The sequence below is a fragment of the Somniosus microcephalus genome, chromosome 9 (assembly GCF_052327205.1).
Source record: "Somniosus microcephalus isolate GS21.2 chromosome 9, FLI_Smic_1.0, whole genome shotgun sequence".
NCBI lineage: Eukaryota > Metazoa > Chordata > Chondrichthyes > Squaliformes > Somniosidae > Somniosus > Somniosus microcephalus.
Genome location: NC_140995.1, coordinates 54,677,651 through 54,693,527, shown reverse-complemented (window position 1 = coordinate 54,693,527; position 15,877 = coordinate 54,677,651).

Here is a 15,877-nt window from a genome sequence, read left to right as displayed (position 1 = left end):
ACTTAATACCTTCCACCACAGTAAAATTCTTCTATCGAGCTGACGTATTCATTGATGAATAATTGATTTTACAATCTAACAAACCATGTTATGTATTTAAATCAAATTAGATTATGCTAATTTAATCACTGGTAACTGTAAGTCAGTAATAAAATGTTTAGACATGATTTGGTATACATTATCATCATAAATACCAGCTGATCCTCTCTCTTTTAGGCAGTCCCTCAGAACCGAAGATGACTTGCTTCCACATTAAAAATGAGTTCTCAGGTGACTGATGAGTCCAATTTGGGACCTACAGTCTCTGTCACAGGTGGGGCAGACGGTAGTTGAAGGGGCGGGTGGGTGGGGTGCTTGGGTTGATGTGCGCTCCTTCCGCTGTTTGCGATTGGCTTCCGCTTGCTCCCGGCGAAGAGACTCGAGGTATTCGGTGCCTTCCCGGATGCTTCTCCTCCACTTTGTACGGTCTTGGGCCAGGGATTCCCAGGTGTCGGTGGGGATGTTGCATGTTGCACTTTTTCAAGGCGGCTTTGAGGATGTCCTTGAAGTGTTTCCGCTGCCCACATGGGGCTCTCTTGCTGCGTCGGAGCTCCGAGTAGAGCGCTTGTTTTGGGAGTCTCGTATCGGGTATGCGGACGATGTGACCCGTCCATCGGAGCTGATTGAGCATGGTCAAAGCTTCGATGCTGGGGATGTTGGCCTGAGCGAGAACACCGACGTTGGTGCACCTATCCTGCCAATGGATTTGCAGGATCTTGCGGTGGCAGCATTGGTGGTACCTCTCCAGTGCTTTGAGGTGCCTGCTATACATGGTCCATGTCTCTGAGGCATACAGGAGGGCAGGTATCACTACTGCTCTGTAGACCATGAGCTTGGTGCCGGGTGTGAGGTCCTGGTCTTCAAACACTCTCTTCCTCAGGCGACCGAAGGCTGCACTGGCACACTGAAGGCGGTGTTGGACTTCGCCATCGACGTCTGCCCTTGTTGATAGTAGGCTCCCGAGGTATGGAAAGTGGTCCATGTTGTCCAAGGCCTTGTCATGGATTTTGATAATCGGGGGGGGCAGTACTATGTGGTGGGGGAAGGTTGGTAGAGGACCTTTGTCTTACGGGTGTTTAGTGTAAGGCCTATGCTCTCGTACGCTTCGGTGAAGGTGTTAACGCTGGTTTGGAATTTGACCTCCAAGTGTGCGCAGATGCAAGCGTCATCTGCATACTGTAATTCGACGACAGAGGAAGGGACGACCTTGGATCTGGACTGAAGGCAACGGAGGTTGAACAGTTTCCTGTTTGTTCTGTAAATTAGCTCCACTCCAGCGGGGAGCTTACTGAGGGTGAGATGGATCATTGCCGCAAGGAAGATCGAGAAGAGCATTGGTGCGATGACACAGCCTTGCTTGACCCCGGTCTGTACATGAATTGGGTCTGTGGTGGACCCGTTGGTCAGGATCACGGCTTGCATGTCGTCATGAAGCAGGTGGAGGATGGTGGCAAACGTTTGAGGGCAGCCGAATTTGAGGAGGACACTCCATAAGCCCTCACGGTTGACAGTGTCAAAGGCCTTTGTGAGGTCAAAGGAGGCCATGGACAGCGGTTGGTGCTGTTCCCTGCATTTCTCTTGTAATTGGCGCGCGGTGAAGATCACGTCCATTGTCCAGAGGAGGCACAATGGGGAGAGGAGGGACACTGGGAAGAGGAAGGGGGAGAGGAGGGCCACTGGGAAGAGGAAGGGGGAAAGGAGGGACACTGGGAAGAGGAGGGGAGAGGAGGGACACCGGGAAGAGGAGGGGAGAGGAGGGACACTGGGAAGAGGAGGGGGAGAGGAGGGACACTGGGAAGAGGAAGGGGGAGAGGAGGGACACTGGGAAGAGATGGGGAGAGGAGGGACACTGGGAAGAGGAAGGGGAGAGGAGGGACATTGGGGAATGGAGGGGAGAGGAGGGACACGGGGGAGAGGAGGGACACTGGGGAGAGGAAGGGGGAGAGGAGGGACACTGGGGAGAGGAAGGGGGAAGGAGGGACACGGGGGAGAGGAGGGACACTGGGGAGAGGAGGGACACTGGGGAGAGGAGGGACACTGGGTAGAGGAAGGGGGAGAAGAGGGACACTGGGGAGAGGAAGGGGGAGAGGAGGGACACTGGGGAGAGGAAGGGATGGAGGAGGGACACTGGGGAGAGGAAGGGGGAGAGGAGGGACACTGGGGAGAGGAAGGGGGAGAGGAGGGACACTGGGGAGAGGAAGGGATGGAGGAGGGACACTGGGGAGAGGAAGGGGGAGAGGAGGGACACTGGGGAGAGGAAGGGGGAGAGGAGGGACACTGGGGAGAGGAAGGGGGAGAGGAGGGACACTGGGGGGAGGAAGGGGGAGATGAGGGACACTGGGGAGAGGAAGGGGGAGAGGAGGGACACTGGGGAGAGGAAGGGGAGAGGAGGGACACTGGGGAGAGGAGGGGGAGAGGAGGAACACTGGGGAGAGGAAGAGGGAGAGGAGGGACACTGGGGAGAGGAAGGGGGAGAGGAGGGACACTGGGGAGAGGAAGGGGGAGAGGAGAGACACTGGGGAGAGGAAGGGGGAGAGGAGGGACACTGGGGAGAGGAAGGGGAGAGGAGGGACACTGGGGAGAGGAAGGGGGAGAGGAGGGACACTGGGGAGAGGAAGGGGGAGAGGAGGGACACTGGAGAAAGGAAGGGGAGAGGAGGGGCACTGGGGAGAGGAAGGGGGAGAGGAGGGACACTGGGGAGAGGAAGGGGGAGGGGAGCGACACTGGGGAGAGGAGGGACAATGGGGAGAGGAGAGACACTGGGGAGAGGAAGGGGGAGACGAGGGACACTGGGGAGAGGAAGGGGAGAGGAGGGACACTGGGGAGAGGAAGGGGAGAGGAGGGACACGGGAGGGGGAGAGGAGGGACACTGGGGAGAGGAAGGGGGTGAGGAAGGACACTGGGGACAGGGAGAGGGAGAGGGGGAGAGGAGGGACACTGGGGAGAGGAAGGGGGAGAGGAGGGACACTGGGGAGAGGAAGGGTGAGAGGAGGGACACTGGGGAAAGGAGGGGAGAGGAGCGACTCTGGGGAGAGGAGGGGGAGAGGAGGGACATTGGGGAGAGGAAGGGGAGAGGAGGGACACTGGGGAGAGGAAGGGGGAGAGGAGGGACACTGGGGAGAGGAAGGGGGAGAGGAGGGACACTGGGGAGAGGAAGGGGGTGAGGAGGGACACTGGGGAGAGGAAGGGGGAGAGGAGGGACACTGGGGAGAGGAAGGGGGAGAGGAGGGACACTGGGGAGAGGAAGGGGGAGAGGAGGGACACTGGGGAGAGGAAGGGGAGAGGAGGGACACTGGGGAGAGGAGGGGAAGAGGAGGGACCCTGGGGAGAGGAGGGACACTGGGGAGAGGAAGGGGGAGAGGAGGGACACTGGGGAGAGGAAGGGGGAGAGGAGGGACACTGGGGAGAGGAAGGGGAGAGGAGGGACACTGGGGAGAGGAGGGGCACTGGGGAGAGGAGAGGGAGAGGAGGGACACTGGGGAGAGGAAGGGGGAGAGGAGGGACACTGGGGAGAGGAAGGGGAGAGGAGGGACACTGGGGAGAGGAGGGACCCTGGGGAGAGGAGGGACACTGGGGAGAGGAGGGGGAGAGGAGGGACCCTGGGGAGAGGAGAGACCCTGGGGAGAGGAGGGACCCTGGGGAGAGGAGGGACACTGGGGAGAGGAGGGGGAGAGGAGGGACGCTGGGGAGAGGAGGGGAAGAGGAGAGACACTGGATAGAGGAGGGGGAGAGGAGGGACATTGGGGAGAGGAGGAGGAGAGGAGGGACACTGGGAAGAGGAGGGGGAGAGGAGTGACACTGGAGAATGGAGGGGAGAGGAGAGACACTGGGGAGAGTAGGGGGAGAGGAGGGACACAGGGAAGAGGAGGGGGAGAGGAGTGACACTGGCGAGAGGAGGGGGAGAGGAAGGACACTGGGGAGAGGAGGGGGAGAGGAAGGACACTGGGAAGAGGAGGGGGTGAGGAGTGACACTGGGGAGAGGAGGGGGGAGAGGAAGGACACTGGGAAGAGGAGGGGGCGAGGAGTGACACTGGGAAGGGGAGGGGGAGAGGAGGGACACTGGGGAGAGGAGGGGGGAGAGGAAGGACACTGGGAAGAGGAGGGGGGAGAGGAAGGACACTGGGAAGAGGAGGGGGCGAGGAGTGACACTGGGAAGAGGAGGGGGAGAGGAGGGACACTGGGGAATGGAGGGGAGAGGAGGGACACTGGGAAGAGGAGGGGGCGAGGAGTGACACTGGGAAGAGGAGGGGTAGAGGAGGGACACTGGGGAATGGAGGGGAGAGGAGGTACACTGGGAAGAGGAGGGGGCGAGGAGTGACACTGGGAAGAGGAGGGGGGGAGGAGGGACACTGGAGAATGGAGGGGAGAGGAGGGACACAGGGAAGAGGAGGGGGGCGAGGAGGAACACTGGGGAGAGGAGGGGGAGTGGAGAGACACTGAGGACTGGAGGGGAGAGAGACACTGGGGAGTGGAGCACTTCTTTCCTAGGTCCTGCAACTCTGCCTGCAAGGCTTCAACCCTTTCCCTTCCTATATCATTGGTTCCCACATGGATCATGACTTCTGACTGTTCCCCTTCCCCCCTCACACTGTTCTGCACCCTCTCAGTGATGCCCTTAACCCTGGTACCAGAGAGGCAACACACCAAGAGGCACTCGCATTGGAAATTGCAGAAATGCCTGTCCATCCCCCTGAATATCAAATCCCCTATGACTACTGCATTTCTACACTTTGCTGTGCCCCCTTTTGCAGTCATTTGCCCCACAGAGCCGTGGATGTGCTCTCGACTGCACTCCACCAAGATGTTGTCACCCTCACTGGTATTCAGTGCTAAAAACCGGTTCGGGAGTGCCACACTCCCAGAGGATTCCTGCAGTGCCCGCCTCTTCCTACCCTGCTGATTGGCCACCCACTTACTATCCTCCTAAACTCTCTGTAGCTGCGGAGTGACCACCTCCTGGAACATGTGCTCCAGGAAATTCTCAGCCTCCTGTCTGCCCTGCAGTGACTCCAGCGGCTCCTCCAGCTCAGAAACCCTGAGCTCGAGTTCGAGCCACTGGAGGCACCTGTTGCACACATGGTTATCCAGGACACATGGAGCGTCCTGGAATTCCCATACAGCACAGGAATTGCAAGCAACAAGTCTCAGCTATCCCATCATTTTGCTTAAAAAAATCCCTTTAGATCTAATTAATTACCCTGATTATTTATATATTTACTGTTGCCCCTTGGTTTAAAACACTTAGCACCTCCTACCTCTCTGTCTGCACCGAATTCCCACTCTCACCAAATTCCCAATGCCACTGTTTACAAGCCACTCCGTTTATCAGATTCTTCCAGCTCTGTGTACACAGCTCATATATATAATAATTCCTGCTGGCTGGCCTTAATGGACCAAGTGTTATCTATGAAGACACTTACCTTCTATATGATGCGATCTCTGCCCCAGTCAGGAACTGGTCCAGCTCCCTATTGAAGGCAGGCTGAGAGTCAGCACCCACCACACCAACCAGCAACACATTCCAGAGACTCACTACTCCCTGGGAAAAGAACAACCGCCCAATATCCAGTCTATTCCTACTCTTACACAGTTTAAACTCATGCCCCCAATCTGTCAAACTGGAATAATCTAACAATAGGGACACGATCCAGCCCTTTCATTATTTTAAAAACCTCTATCAGGCCACCTCTGAGTCTATGCTGCTCTAAAGTAAATAGACCCAGCTGCTTAAGCCTATCTGAGTAACTAAGGTTCCTTAAGCTAGGAATCATTCTCCTAGCTTTCCGCAACACTTTCCACGGTCACTATATCACCCATCATGTGAGGGGACCTAAACTGGGTGCAGTACTCCAGATGCAGGCTAATCAGCGGCCTGTATAATGACAGAACGGTGTCCCTTGATTTGTACTGAACGGTTCTATTGACAACCCAATACCCTGCTAGCATTATAAACAGATTCTCTACATTGGTCAACACCCTTCAGTGATCTGTGCGCAATAGCACCTGTTATGTCTTCTAGCGCTCGTAGTGCTTTGTAAAGACGACTCAGGACTCGTTAGTTTGTAATTATAACTACTGTTTTACTTGTGTTGTAATGGCTGCCTGCCGCATGGTGCGGGGTGATATTTCCAAGTGCTGTGCGGCGCCTGCGCACTACTTTCCCAGCATCATAGTGCTGCTACACTTGATTTGAGTGTCAGTACACTTGTACAATGTAGTCCCAATATAACTATGTAACATCCCTCTTTCCCAACAAAACTAATTACATCAATTTTCTATTTTAAAATGTTTCCAGTTGAATAATGTTAACAAAATACAGAACGTGAGCTTTCTTTGCTCAATTTATATACAGATATTTGTCCATGTTGTCTTTATAATTATTCGCGATACCGCTCAGGTGGTTGTATGTTACTCCTCCATCTTGTGGACTTGGCTGTAACTATTCCTTTCTGCGGTGTTTTGGTGTGTTCTTTTCTTGTTGCCGGTGCTGTCGTGTTTGGCTCTGGAGAGTGCATGTTTGCAGTTGTTGTATTTGAGGTGTTTGTTTCTGGCGTTATATTGTTTTCCGTGTCTGGTACCCTAACTGCTGTTAATGTTGTCCGCTGTTTGACAGCTTCAGGTGAGGGTCTGATATGGATCCTGTTTCGCCTGTATTGGTTACCAGGTTCTGTCTCTACCAAGTAAGATCTTGGAGTATCAGCTTTTCCAATAACCTTGGCTGGGCTCCATGTTCTCAACAACAGATCTTGTACATGCACTGATTGCCCATTTAGCAGCTCCGGTAGTGGTTTTGCATGCTTGTTATAGTGTGTGCTCCCCGTAGCTTGTGTTTCCATCAGCTTCTGCCGAACGTCCTCTTGGTCCTGGGGAGGATATACCTTTGCTGGTAGAGTTGTTTTGTATTTTCTACCGTTTAGTAGTTCTGCTGGTGATTTCGAGTCTGCTCTCAAAGGTGTCGATCTGATTGCCAAAAGGGCGAGGTCTTGGTCTTCTCCCATCTCCTTGCTTTTAATCAGTGCTCTTTTGACTGTTTGGATCTGTCTTTCAATAAATCCGTGTCCCCTTGGGTAATGTGGGGATGAGGTAATTATTTTAAATCCGTATTTTCCATCCAGTGCTCTGAATTCGCTGGAGGTGAATTGTGTCCCATTGTCGCAGATGACCTTCTCTGGGACGCCCTGTTCTGCGAATAAGTTTTTCGCAATTTTTGTGATTGTTGTGGCTCTCGTCATTTATCCTTCTGACAAAAGGAAATTTTGAGTAGCAGTCTGCTACTATGATGTACCACCCCTGGTTGCACAGGAACAGATCTGTTCCGACCGTATGCCATGGTCTCGGGGGTACTTCCGTTTGAATCATCTCCTCCTTCTGCTGTGTGTTTCGGTATTTCTGGCATATGCAGCATGTGGAGACCATTTGTTCTATGCTTTTGTACATGCCTATCCAGTACACAGCTGATCTGGCTCTTAGTTTACATTTCTCCATCCCCATATGGCCTTGGTGTATTAAGCGGAGAAGTTCCGTTTGCATCGTTTTTGGTATTATGATTCTTGAGCCAGCAAGGAGAACACCGTCCTCCACCGAGATGTTGTCTCTGATTGTCCAGTACTGTCAGATTTGGTTTTGGACCTGCTGGATCTTCTCCAGCCACCCCTGTATTACCTGTTGCATGAGTAGTAGCAACTCCTCTTCTTTACCAGTCTCCTCTTGAATTTGGCTAAGCTTTGTGGGAGTAACATTTACGAGGTGGTGTATTTTTACTGTCAGGCCCTTCATCTCGTGTTTTTCGTGTGGTGACAATCGAGACAATGCATCTGCCAGTGCCATTTCTTTCCCTGGCCGGTATTTTACTTCGAAGTCGTAACTTTGGAGTCTTAACAGTAACCTTTGCAGTCTTGCTGGGGCCTTGTTTAGGTTTTTCTTGTAAATTTGTTCGAGTGGACGATGGTCACTCTCTACCTCGAATTTTCTTCCGTATAAGTAGGTGTGGAACTTTTCGCATCCGTATACTACTGCCAATAGCTCTCTTTCGATGTTTGCATATCTTGTCTCTGCTGATGTCAATGCCTTCGATGTGAAAGCTATTGGTTTTCCTTCCTGCACGAGGGCTGCCTCTAGCCCCCTGGTAGAGGCATCTACCTGTAGGGTGACAGGTTTTTTTCCATCGTAATAAGACAGGCTGGTTTCTTTACATAATAATTCCTTTAGGTGTTTGAAGTTCCTCTCATGGGATTCTGACCATTGGTATTCAGTGTCTTCTTTTAGTAATTCTCTTAGGTTTGCTGTGTAGTCTGACATGTTCGGGATGAAAGAGCTCATATACTGGACCAAGCCGAGGTAGCTTCTCAGCTCCTTCTTGTCGTTTGGAGGTTTCATCTCTGCTATCGCCTCGACCTTTTCGGGATTAGGCTTGACACCCTCCGGTGTGTAGATCATGCCAAAAAATTTGCATTTCGCACTTTTAACGATGCACTTCTCGGCGTTCAGCTTGATGCCAGCCATTCTGGTGCGCTCCATGGCCTCGTGCAAGTGCACGTCGTGGTCTCTTTCATTTGATCCGTAAACTTGGATGTCATCTGCGATTCCTGTGGCTCCTTCACAGCCTTTATATGTTTCATCGATCTTTTGTTGGAAGATGTCTTGGCTGACTTTCAACCGGAATGGCAGCCGCAGGAATTTATAACGCCCCAATGGTGTATTAAAAGTCGTCAGGTTAGTTGATTCTTCGTCCAGTTTTACGTTCCAGTAGCCGTTTCTGGCATCCAGTTTGGAGAAGACTTTGGCTCCTGCCAGTGCTGGTGTGATTTCTTCTAATGTTGGTGTGGGGTAGTGGTCCCGCTTTATTGCCTGGTTTAAGTCTTTGGGGTCCAGACCGATTCTGAGCTGCCCGTTTGGCTTTTCCCGTACCACAATCGAGTTTACCCAGTCTGTGGGTTCAGTGACCTTTGCGATTATTTCTTTCTCTTCCATTTCTTTTAGTTCGGTGTATAATTTTTCTTTTAGCTCGATGGGTATTTTTCTTGGAGCGTGGATGACGGGTTTTACCTCTGGATCTATTGTTATATGGTACTTGAACTCCCCGAAGCATCCTACAGTGTCATCAAAACACTCTGGATACATGTCCATCAAATGTTTCGTGTCCATGATTTGTGGACGATTCTCCAGTGGGGTGTTGCTGTCGACTTTCAGTGATGTTTCTGTTAGTTTGTGGTTTACCGACATTAACCCCAGCTTCTCGCAGCTGTTTAATCCCAGGATCACCGGTCCCTCGGAGTCGGTCACATAGAACATGCAGTTGATGTTTCTGCTTTTGTGTGTTCCTTTTATATCGGTTGTTCCGAGTTGTCTGATCTTGCTCCCCCCATACGCTGTCAGCATCACGTTGTTTGCTTTTAAACATCCTCTTTTCGGGTATCTATCTTCGCCCAAGTTTTCGGGGAAGATCCTCTGGTATAGCCTCAGTGGAAGGATGTTGCTCTGAGTTCCTGTGTCCAACTTTACTTTTAGATTGACGGTTGTGGGCTGTCCTTCGATCCTCTTTTTAATCTGGATGATAGTGTGCCATTCTTTCTTTGGGGTGCTTTCCGCTCTGGACGTTTCGTGTAAGAGAACCTTTATGGTTTCAATGTTCAGAGCTTTGTCGTACCCGCAGTCTTCGTCATCTTGCTCACCCATGGTATGGATTTTGTTTTTCTTTTGTTGGTTCTGCTGCCCACCTCTGCTTTTGGTGTGTAGCCCCTCTCTTTTAGCTCTGCACACCTTTTGCCAGTGGTTTGCTTTACCACACGTGTTGCAGCTTGTTCCATACGCTGGGCATTTTCTTCTGTCTGTGTAGTCGTGTTGTCTTCCGCAGTTTCTACACGTATTCTTCCCGCTGTCATATACTTGTTTTTGTGTGCTGTGCTTTTTGCGCACTGCATCTACTCTGTGATCCGGTTCGGGAGTTGTCCGCACGTCAGCCGTATGAGTATTCAGCGTTTTGATCTGTTGTTTTGTGGCTTTGTGAGCCCTCGCTGTATCCATGGCTTCTGATATTCTGAGCTTTTCTTTTCCTATTAGTTCTTTTTGCACTTCTGTATGTGCTGATCCCCATATTAATTGGTCTACCAGCCTTTCTTCTAGTTCCGTAAACTTGCATTTGCTGGCTTCGTTTTTTAATCTCGTCAGGAAATTGTCAGCCGTTTCACCAGGTTCCTGTCTTAAGCTTTGGAATTTATACCTGTGTATGCGGTGGTTTGATTTAGGCTCGAGATGGTTACTGAACTTTTCATAAATCTCCGTAGGGTTCGTTTTATCCTCTTCGGATAAACTCCAGCTGTTATAGAGATCTAAGCCTTTTTCTCCCACCCACAGTAGAATGTAGCTGACTTTTTCCTCGTCGGAGGAGCCTTTCAGGAAACTTTTAAATGTAAGCTCGCATTTTTGCTTAAATTTCAGGAAAGCTTCCACGATATCATCGGCTTCCCAGTTCATGATGGGGAGCATATTCGCGGTCAGTGCATTGGACGCCACCATTTTAGCTGCCCGTACGATTCGCAGTTACAACGCTGCAGAGTTTACTTTTAAATTTCTTTCTTCAATCTGATATTGTTTTTATTTGCTTAAGTTTTACTCACTTATACCGCTGCCACCATGTTATGTCTTCTAGCGCTTGTAGTGCTTTGTAAAGACGACTCAGGACTCGGTAGTTTGTAATTATAACTACTGTTTTACTTGTGTTGTAATGGCTGCCAGCCGCATGGTGCCGGGTGATATTTCCAAGTGCTGTGCGGCGCCTGCGCACTACTTTCCCAGCATCGTAGTGCTGCTACACTTGATTTGAGTGTTAGTACACTTGTACAATGTAGTCCCAATATAACTATGTAACAGCACCCAGATCTGTTTCTCGCTCAACCTCTTTCAGTATTGTTCCCTGCAAATGATTATTTTTCCTTCCCACATTCAAAGGTTGCCAGTTACAGTGACTGAAGTTTTAGATCAGAAGGAAGGGTCAAAGGTCAGAAAGACACTCACTCTCCAGGCTCAGAAATGAAGATTGGCCCATTGGTTGAGGTGAGCAGGCTGTGAGCCAGAATGAGTTAGTACATAAAGGAGCGAATACTTGGGCGTGGGGGTGGGGAAGAGGGATATAATAAAATGCATGTTTTGATATCCACTGAGCTCAGAGCATTTCAGTTTCATGCTTGATGAGCCTTTAGAGTGAGGCTCTTAATCCAGTTTGCAAATTATGTTTTGAAGTGATCCAGGACTAGTGATTGCCAGTAGCATGCACTTCACTGGGGAACAATGAAGAGTAGTGTGTATCATTTCTCATGTCACTTGCATGACACCGAACACAGTTTGCACTCAACAATCTTTCAGTAATAAAAGTCATTAAAAAAAGCAAAGCAAAATTTCTTTCAGATTGGAATCGATATGTGAGAAGAGGGACCTATAGTTACAGACCCCTCAAAGACCTATGGATGGTGCTTGTGGGCCTGTTAATGAGGCAATGTGCCATAATGATGCCTGTGGAAGTAACTGAATGAAATCGCGCACTGAGATTGGAAAAAAAGTAAAGAAATAGTCTGTGGCTTGGAATCTGACAATAGAGAGCGCAGAGAGCCCCATCACCTAAAGAAAGACTCGCATTTATATAGCGCCTTTCACGACCACCGGACATCCCAAAGTGCTTTACAGCTAATGAAGTACTTTTTGAAGTGTAGTCATTGTTGTAATGTAGGAAATGCAGCAGCCAATTTGCACACAGCAAGGTCCCACAAACAGCAATGTGATAATGGCCAGATAATCTGTTTTAGTGATATTGATTGAGGGCTAAATATTGGCCAGGACACCGGGAATAACTCTCCTGCTCTTCTTCGAAATAGTGCCATGGGATCTTTTACGTCCACCTGAGAAGGCAGATGGGCCTCAGTTTAACGTCTCATCTGAAAGACAGCACCTCCGACTGCAGCACTCCCTCGGTACTGCACTGAAGTGTCAGCCTAGATTTTTGTGCTCAAGTCTCGTGGAGTGGGACTATGAACCCACAAACTTCTGACTCAGAGACGAGGGTGCTACCAACTGAGCCACAGCTGCCACCAGTCCTGATTTACAGCTGGAGCTAAAATGGTTGAAAATTTCATATCATGTGCCATTTGAGTTTTACCTCCTTGGCTCCTTTAAATCATTGAAAAAAAGAATTCGCCCTGTGTGTTCAAATGCTTTACTACAACATCACTGCTTTCTGATCTGTACATGATGGTTGGTGCTATATGTACACACCTGCACATAGCTGCTCAGCCTGTACACCAGGGGACTCCAGTCTCGGAATCTGTGGGCATAATATTCGACTTCAGCTGCCTGGACGGTAACCTGGATTCCATTGATTTCAATGGAACAAAAAGCAGGCGGGTTCTACAATGGGCAGGTGACCAACTCTGCCAGCTGACTGCCCAGGCAATGATGTTGAAATTTACCCCCCTATCTAAGCTAGCTATCAACAAATGGACATTTCAAGTAATTGGTATATCACAAAATAATGCAATCTCACAGATGAGCAATCCTTCCAGATTTTGTGACAATTCCCTGAGAGGCTGAACCTCATCAGCTTTGGAACAGGTGACCTAGTCTCTCTTCATTCCCTTCTTGCTGTCCCTGTGCTTATTGAGATGTATGGTACCCGTGTTCAATTATCTATGAGGATAATGAGGTATGCAGTTCTCTCAGCTGCTGATTTCTCCATATCCATCTTCTTCTCACTGGTGATTGGAGACTTTATCAGTTATCCTTATCTCCTTCTGCTGTTGACTGTCTTCAAGACCTATGTGTTCCTCCACTTTTTCTTGTACACCATCAGCAACACTCCCCTAGTGTAATGATGATCCTGCCTGTGCCTGCTGTCTCAGAGATTTTGGTCTGAATAAATTGTAGACAGTGGAACATTAGGTCTTCTGTTAATCTCTGCTTCCCATTTATTGTCTACATGTATTCATATTCTTCAACATTGCCCAAGTTGCTTTTATGTTTGTCATTTGAGATTTTGCTGTTTGTACTGCTCGTTCCACTGTGGATATCTTGGCGATAAAGTAACGTACCTATAGATCCAGTCTCTGGTGAACTTCTTGAGGTCCTCAGAGATAAACTGGAGACAATTATCTGAGTGACAGATAGCCCTGTTCCATGATTTGCAAACTGACTTCTGCCTTTTCTTCTTAGACTCTTTGCTACAGTACATTCCAAGCAGTCAGCCTGTTCAATCTTTCCTGATAGGTAGAACCTCTCAGCTCTGGTATCATCCTTATAAAAAGATTTTGCACCTTCTCCTGTACCTCTATATCCTTTGACCAGAGCTGTGCAGAGTAACGGAGATTTAATGGACCCTGTTCAAAACAGCTCCTTGCACAATCATGGAACTTACTCCAGAGCTCACAGTATTGAGCTATAGAATTCACTTTTAAAAGGGAATTGGATATATACTTGAAATGGAAAAAATTGCAATGCAATGGAGAAGGAGCAGGTGAGTGGGACTAATTAGATAGCTCTTTCAAAGAGCCGGCACGGGCGTGATGGGGCAAATGGCCTCCTTCTGTGTTGTTCGATTCTATAATTCTAATGGCTCTGCAATAAGTAGGGGGGAAAATTGGGTTGCTTTGCACCTCCTGTTAGTGCCCTGGCAAAGTTCGAGCCCCAAAGGGAGCACGACCAAATTTTTCCTGTCTTCTACCATATTAACTATCTACCTTTTCCAGTGGGTTGTCCTTGGAACTATGGAGGAAATATACTTTGCTTCAGGTATCAACAAACTGTATCTATTTTCTAAATAGACAAATTGATGCCATTTAGCTGATGTTTCATTAACAATCTTTGTAGCCTTTCTGGAATATTGTGAAATGGTTTCCTCACTATAACTATATGTGCTTCTGATTTGCCAGCAGAATTATCGGTCTAGTAGAAGCATATTGGTGGATGCTCCCCCACTGGCTCAACCTGTTGAGAATCTGAATGATGCAGGCCAGTACAGTTTTAGGTTTCACACACCAGGATAGTTTGCATAAATCAGTGTTCTTGGTGCGGAGTCTCACACAGATAGACTTTTGGACTCTAGGGAAGTCAAGGGATATAGGGATCGGGCAGGAAAGTGCAGTTACAAAAGAACATAAGAAATAGGAGCAGGAGTAGAACATTTGGCCCTTCAAGCCTGCTCCGCCATTTAATAAGATTATGGCTGATCTTCTACATCATCTTCACTTTCCTGCACTATCCCCATATACCTTGATCCCCTTAATATTCAAAAATCTATCGATCTCTGTCTTGAATATACTCAACGACTGAGCCTCCACAGCCCTCTGGGGTAGAGAATTCCAAAGATTCACCACCCTCTGAGTGAAGAAATTTCTCCTCATCTCAGTCCTAAATGGCCGACCCCTTATTCTGAGACTGTGACCTTTGGTTCTAGACTCCCCAGCCAGGGGAAACATCCTCCCTGCATCTACCCTGTCAAGCCCTGTAAGAATTTTGTATGTTTCAATGAGATCACCTCTCATTCTTCTAAACTCCAGAGAATATAGGCCTAGTCTACTCAATCTCTCCTCATAGGACATAGAAACATAGAGGATAGGAGCAGGAGTAGGCCATTCGGCCCCTCGCGTCTTCTCCACCATTCAATGCGATCATGGCTGATCATCCAAATTCAGTACCCTGTCCCTGCTTTCTCCCCATATCCCTTGATTCCTTTAGCCTTAAGAAATATATCCAACTCCTTCTTGAATATATTTAATGAATTGACCTCTACTGCCTTCTGTGGTAGAGAATTCCACAGGTTCACCACTCTCTGGGTTAAGAAATTCCTCCTCATCTCTGTCCTAAATGGCTTACCCCTTATCCTTAGACTGTGACCCCTGGTTCTGGACTCCCCGACCATCGGGAACATCCTTCCTGCATCTAGTCTGTCTAGTCCTGTTAGAATTTTATAAGTTTCAATGAGATCCCCTCTCATTCTTCTAAACTCCAGCGAGTATAAGCCCAATCGACCCAATCTCTCCTCATACGTCATTCCTGCCATCCCAGGTATCAGCCTGGTGAATCTTCGCTGCACTCCTTCCATGGCAAGAACATCCTTCCTCAGGTAAGGCGACCAAAACTGCACACAATACTTAAGATGTGGTCTCACCAAGGCCCTGTACAACTGCAGCAAGACATCCTTGTTCCTGTACTCAAACCTTCTCGCTATGGAGGCCAACATACCATTTGCCTCTTAACCACCTGCTGCACCTGCATGCTTACCTTCAGCGACTGGTGCACAAGAACGCCCAGGTCTCGTTGCACTTCCCCTTCTCCCAATCTATTGTCATTCAGATAATAATCTGCCTTCTTGTTTTTGACACCAAAGTGGATAACCTCGCATTTATCCACGTTATATTGCATCTGCCATGCTTCTGCCCAATCACCCAACCTGTCCAAATCACACTGGAGTTTCTCGGCATCCTCCTCACAGCACACACGCCCCCCAACCCAGGAATCAGTCTGGTGAACCTTCGTCGCACTCCCTCTATGGCAAGTATATCCTTCCTTAGGTAAGGAGACCAAAGCTGTACACAATACTCTAGGTGTGGTCTCACCAGGGCCCTATATAATTACAGTAAGTTGTCTTTACTCTTATACTCAAATCCTCTTGTAATAAAGGCCAACATAGCATTTGCTTTCCTAATTGCTTGCTGTACCTGCATGTTAACTTTCAGTGATTCGTGTACAAGGACACCCAGGTCCCTCTGATCACCAACATTTCCCAATCTCTCACCATTTTAAAAAATACTCTGCTTTTCTATTTTTCCTACCAAAGTGGATAACTTCACATTTC